Below are 6,298 nucleotides of genomic sequence, written 5' to 3'. Positions count from 1 at the left end.
TTTCTCGAACAGCGTATTTCCAATCACCATCTCTCGCTCAACACACATCCCTATCATTCGTTCCCCATTTTCATTTCTTCCAGGCACACCATGCATACCAACTGCATCTTCAACTGCTACATTTCCCACTCTAGCATTCAGATCTCCCATCATTACCACATTCACATTCGCACCAAAACTCTGCAGACACTGATCAACATCATTCTGAAAAGACTCCCTCTCTTCATCCCATTCACTGCCAGGCCCATATACACTCACAAACACCCACAACTCACGTTCAAATTTCGCTTTCACCCACATCAGTCTCGATGACACCTCCTTCCATTCAATCACACACTGCTGTACTTCCGGACTCACTAACAAGGCCACACCTTCTCTTGCCCTTCCTCTATCAACATTTGACAATCTTCCATTCACACTTCCAAACATAGACTCACTCTTCCCTTTCATCTTCGTTTCACTCAAAGCTAACACATCCAACTTTCTTCTCACAAACATACTCCCAGTCTCCTCCCTTTTAGCCTCAATCGTACTACATCCAAGCACATTCATGGACCCAATCTTCAGGGTACGGGGATAACTCAATCCCTCATCTCTTTCTCTGGCCTGTCTCTTTTTAGGAGCTAAAAAACAGAGGAGGGGGTCCCTAGTCACCTCACCCCGTCCCTTTTAGTCGCCTTTTACGACACGCAGGGAATACGGTGGCAGTATTCTTCCTAACACAACCTGGCCGCAGAGTAGTAGTACCACCCCATAGTGCGGTCAGATCGTAGGACACATACAAGAGGATATTAAAACAAGCAAACACTTGCGTCTCCAATGACACCTTCAGTATGGATCTGAGCCTGACGGACCTTTACTGGCTGAAGGTGGGGTGTCATTTATAGCGTATTTGAGATTTAAATTGTGAAAAGCGTACTTTATATTAGGCAATACTACAATTATTATATGCAAATGAAACATAACATGTTGATGAAGATATGCATATTTACAGCCCGTACTATGAAATGAATATTAATTCTTTAGAAACTATTCTGAGAATTAATGACAGAAAATTATGCACAGCATTTGGAATGTTTCAAATGAAGACATGATGAGTTCATGTAACTTACACTCACGAGAAAGGCGGAGACTCATGACCGACTTAAATGGTTACCTACAGGATAAATTGGTCAGATTTCTGAAATTAGTATACCGGACAGAACATCAATGAACGATATTTCATCTCGACAGGATATAGGAATAAACTGGTATGGAAAAAGAGTACTGAATGAGTGGTGTAGCTGGTGCTAGTTCGAGTGGGAATTTCGAAAACGGGTTTAAAAGACACTGGTTTGACTGCAGATGGTAAGGTACAATATTTGCCTATTCGTCTCTAAGGTAAACAAAGGATAATATGTACAGTGCCATTATCGGTACTGCATTTTCTTCTAGATCACAATGGATGCAACACGACAATCGAGTAACCTAGGTCAGCACTGATTTAAAATGTTAGCTATCATTTTCCAGGTTACAATCAGCCATTGTATGATTTCACTCACATAGTCCTCCTTCCCATAAAGCTGCCTCGCAACTTCTTCATAGCTACTGCTCGTTTTCGTTTAACTAAGGCTGGATTGGTTTGGTGGACAAAATCCTCTACTATGTTATCTTGCCTTCTCGAAGTGTAGTCATTATCAGTTCAGGAGCTTCTTTTCCATAGGACAACAGAGCTACTGCATTTTAACATCTTCATGTCCACATTTACGTCGTGAACAAAGCCTGCACGAGTGCCTCCGGCGGGAAAAGAATCTGCATCTCTTTCTGGTTGCACTATTCACTGTCTTCCACTCCTCTAAGATGTCCGCCTCCGTCCTCGGCTGCTCAGTAGTACATTTTTTTTTTAAATAACAGAACGGAGGAAGGAAAAACAAATGGGAAAAAAAAAAATCCATACACCAGATTTCTGGTGTCCTCTATTCATAAAATATCTGTAACAGTTAGACTTGAACAGTTGTGGGTTGAAATTTGGAGGAAAACAACTCTGGGGAAGCGAGTTCCAGAGAGATGCAGTTCGGGGAATGAAAGAATTCTGATTGGCAGAAGTTCTGCAATATGGTTGAGTGACATTCCAGTCATGAGCGCTACCAGATGCCCGTGTATCAGTCATCCTAATAGTATGTTTTATGAGATTTTTTTCAAACGGTATATTTAAACCAGCATTTTGTGCTTTCATAAATACTACTACGACTACTACTACTACTACTACTAATAATAATAATAATAATAAAGAGGCTGGAAAGGAGGGCACAGTTATAGCCTTTATCAGACGATGCTTCTGCAGGCTGAAGCTGATGTTCAGTTCCTGAGACACAGGTATGTCCAGCCCGGTGGCCGTCTCCGGGGATGTCTTGGCAGGTGTAGCAGGTGCGGGCGGGACTTACAAACACAACCTACAAGACGAGGAGGCACACATGGCCATTCTGGATGAGTGCAGACTAAGAAGATGTGTGTTCTGGTTTACAGCTACTTCTTTATCTCTTCCTCCATCGTATTTTCCGGTGGGTAAGGGGCAATGATAAGAACGTCACGCGCGCGCGCGCTTGTGTGTGTGTGTGTGTGTGTGTGTGTGTGTGTGTGTGTGTGTGTGTGTGTGTGTGAATATAGCCCTAATTTACCGCATGTATACGAGATCTCCCCAAAGCTGAGTATAATCTACTGAAGATATTAAAATAAACGTCACAGAATTAGACGGGTTAACACCACCATTACTCGTAGCCTAACATTAAATCGCATCTTTTTCATTACCTTCAAATGTATCACAACTATCATCATCACCATCACCATCATCAATATAAAAACCACCATTACTCTCGCCATCGTTAATACAAAGTTACTACATCCGGGAACTTCAGGGCTCTTTGGTTCATGCCATTGGTGAGGCGAAGTGTAGGAGGAGGATTTTGTGTGGTGTGACGTGACGGAGTGGTATAGTGTGGTGACGTGCGGTGAGATGTGGCTTTGCTAAAGTTAAATGAAATTAAGCAACTCGCGTCTGAATGTTAGCGAGAAACAAATGGACAGTACCGATCGTAGAGATGATCCTGCATGTAAAACCCACCATCAATACTTCCACCATCGACGTGTTGCCCCGGCCAGCTTACACGCGCCTGACAAGCGGACAGCTCTACTAAAGGCGTTCAAGCAGTGTTTTGCGGGACCTGAGAGGCAGCTGATCCGTAGGGCCTAGGAGCACCAATTTCTGTCTCTGGAGAAATGACACACCTCCAACCAATATTTCATGTGTGAGTAGTAAGAGAACTCATCGCTACACATTACTTAGCATATCCCAGTTGTACAGTTGAAAAGAGAATAAGCATGGGAGTTCACCGAGCATCATGCTGGTAAAGGATGGCAGAACCTTAATGTACTGTAAGTTAACGGTATGATATGTAACCAGGGCAGTTTTGTATTAGGTAGCCTACTAGAGGTACTGGTAGGCTTAAAGCATACAGGAACACTCCCTGTGGTATCGTGTAGGCTTAGTCAACAGTTTCATTACTCACGAAACTATCAGAGCCCAATGGTATTGTACGTAACTAGCAAAAAAAAAAAAAACAAGAAGGCTGAAATCTTGATATATCTAAATAAACTAGGACCCGTGAGTGTACCACCAAACCTCTTCCCACCACCATGGGTAACAGGGTGACATATAATTTTTATTCGATGCCAAACCTCTATCTGATATCAATGAAGTCAGTTACAGTATCTACCAGAAAGTTTCTTCTTAATGTAATTTACACAAGTTACCTCTAAATTTCCACACACGGCCATATGATATAACGATATAGCAAGTTATGGAGTACTGTAGGTACGTACAGACTTTGGAACAAGTTTGTTTCCTTATTCCGTAGACTAAAGTGTTTGTAACACTGCATGGTGGAGAGCGATCCCCTCCTCCTCCCTTCCTCATTGTCCCATACCCCCACCTAAACCCCCCACTTTTCTCTCCGACCCCATAACCCCACCCAGTACCCTCTATACTCTCCCTCACAGCCAGCTAGGGGTTCCTGTACCTCTTGCACCTCTTTGTGTGTCTGGCCTCGGTTCGGTGCCGTGTCGATGGGTGGGATTTTAGTTGCCAATGGCCATACCACGTTGAGTTCACCGCTTCCCATCCGATCAACGAAGTTAAGCAACGTTGGGTCTGGTTAGTACTTGGATGGGTGACCGCCTGGGAACACCAGATGCTGTTGGCATCCCTACGTGTCAAGTGGGGTTGGTGGAGGATTAGTGCCCCTCCCTGTAAAACAGTTAACTCTAAGCCCTTGGCCACCCCGTTTGGGATACATGACGTCTGGCAATGAATGAATGAATGATAAACATATCTCTCGACTGCCATCTCTCACACATCTTGTTTCCCAAACCCTTCAGTCCTAAACGCTTCAGTCCAACTATTTGCCCCCGCAGAGCAACTTGTCATGTTGCCGAGCCTAAGCCATAATGACCACGATAGGGATACTCAGTGCGGGTGGGTTTGGTATCTTTATGAGAAAGATAATTCTACTCCCTTGACAATGCTTCGGTATGAACCTTTCGAGTTTCAGTGGTAAATAAAGCAGTATGTAGTGCTTTAGTCATCTTCATGTTAACGTTTTTTTGCGAAGTTTAAATTAATGCATCCTCTCTCTCTCTCTCTCTCTCATATATATATACAGAGTGTGTATTGGCAATTGCAATAGCAATTTCTGGCGCCGGGGATCTATTTCGATAACCAAACGATCGCAGCAGTTCTGGAGATCGCGAGAACGGCATGTCTCTTATCCCACGGAATCGTATCGCGTATATACTGGGGAGTTATTGGTTACTCTGATAGAGGTGGGAGGAGTGACGTGGGTGTAGAGATTCGGACTTGTGGGATGGCATCAGCTATTGAAAGAGTCCACATTACCAATTCATAAACACAATAGTCCGCTAGATTAGTCCCCCGAATCACTAGATTATTGCTATATGGCATAAAATGCTGGAATCTCTACAGACAATTGAGTGCTCCCCCTACAATATAGAACAAGAAGGCTTAATTCCCGAGAAAATAGCATTCATGTCACCCGATGTCATATTTTCTGCTACTTCGAAGTAATTATTTCTAGATCTAGCGATATTTGAGGTACATTAGCAATACTGCACACGATCGGTCAAGGGAAAACTAAAGCAGCGAACGGGAGGATGTCTGTGCGTGACCCTGGCTGATGATGATATGAGGTGTATAATTATGCCTGCAGGTGTGAGGAAAAGATAAGGACCCACTCTGGGGTTTTGTGCGACAGCTCCACCCACACCCACACCATTGTCCTAACCAACGGAAATTAATAACGTCACCGTAACTGACAAGGTGCGATTACCCAATGGTCGTAGATCCCCAGTATACGCTATACATGTGTGTGTGTGTGTGTGTGTGTGTGTGTGTGTGTGTGTGTGTGTAAGAGAGGTGTCTACTATTGCAATATTAAATCAAAGCAGATTTATTTTCTCTCTCTCTTACAGTGTAGTAAAACATGTTCCTAACTTGGTTTATGACATATACTGTACTATTCCTTCATTAGTCGTTCGGACTACACGTAATTAGAGAGATGCAAGTAGTATAGTAACCCCTAGCTGGCTGTGAGTGAGAGTATAGAGGGTACAGGGTGGGGTTATGGGGTCGGAGAGAAAAGTGAGGGTTTGGGTGGGAGTGTGGGACAATGAGGAAGGGAGGAGGAGGAGGAAGGGATCGCTCTCTACCGAGCAGTGTTACAAACACCTTAGTCCACGGAAAAGGAAACGAACTTATTCCGACGTCTGTACATACATACTGTATGTAGTTACGATATGCAGAAGCGTCAGGGATCTTTGGTTACAACCCTGGTGTGGTGTAATGTGAAAGGGTGATTTTGTGTGGTGTGTTGTGGGAAGGTGGTTTTGTGTAGTGTGGTGTGAAAGGGTGGTACCAATATGAAGTGCTGTGTTTTGGTTTCGCTAAAGTCTGAGGGAGTGAACTTTGCGTCCGATAACTGTTAAAGAGAGACAGACTGACAGGGTCGTTCCTTTAGCTGCTCTCGCACCTAAAAATGTATAATTACACTTAAAGTGTCTTACGAACTGAAACCCATGATGAAGAATATTGGCAAGTTCACGAGCAGTGAAAGTGAAGCAAGGAGGCTCGAGTTTGGACTAGTAAAAGTAGTTAGATAAGAGGTGGTGGTGATGAAAGTGAACTAAGTGTTGGTGATAGGTTAATTATCCAAATAACAATGAATACAGTAACGGGGGGAACAGGGAC

At 43.6% G+C, this 6,298-nt stretch overlaps 1 non-coding gene across 1 annotated transcript; it reads left to right on the top strand.

Annotated features, from left to right (window-relative positions):
* Positions 1 to 4,119: 4,119 nt before the first annotated feature.
* LOC145394302 (5S ribosomal RNA) lies at positions 4,120 to 4,238 on the top strand. The gene has a single exon (XR_013896374.1). It is a non-coding gene; the product is annotated as a 5S ribosomal RNA (ribosomal RNA).
* The last annotated feature ends 2,060 nt before the right edge of the window (positions 4,239 to 6,298 follow it).

Source organism: Coenobita brevimanus, chromosome 26, assembly GCF_032717465.1.
Source record: "Coenobita brevimanus isolate Jiangsu-jjx chromosome 26, ASM3271746v2, whole genome shotgun sequence".
Classification (NCBI taxonomy): Eukaryota; Metazoa; Arthropoda; class Malacostraca; order Decapoda; family Coenobitidae; genus Coenobita; species Coenobita brevimanus.
The sequence above is the reverse complement of the archived record's forward strand: the minus strand, read 5'-3'. Positions and strand labels throughout refer to the sequence as shown.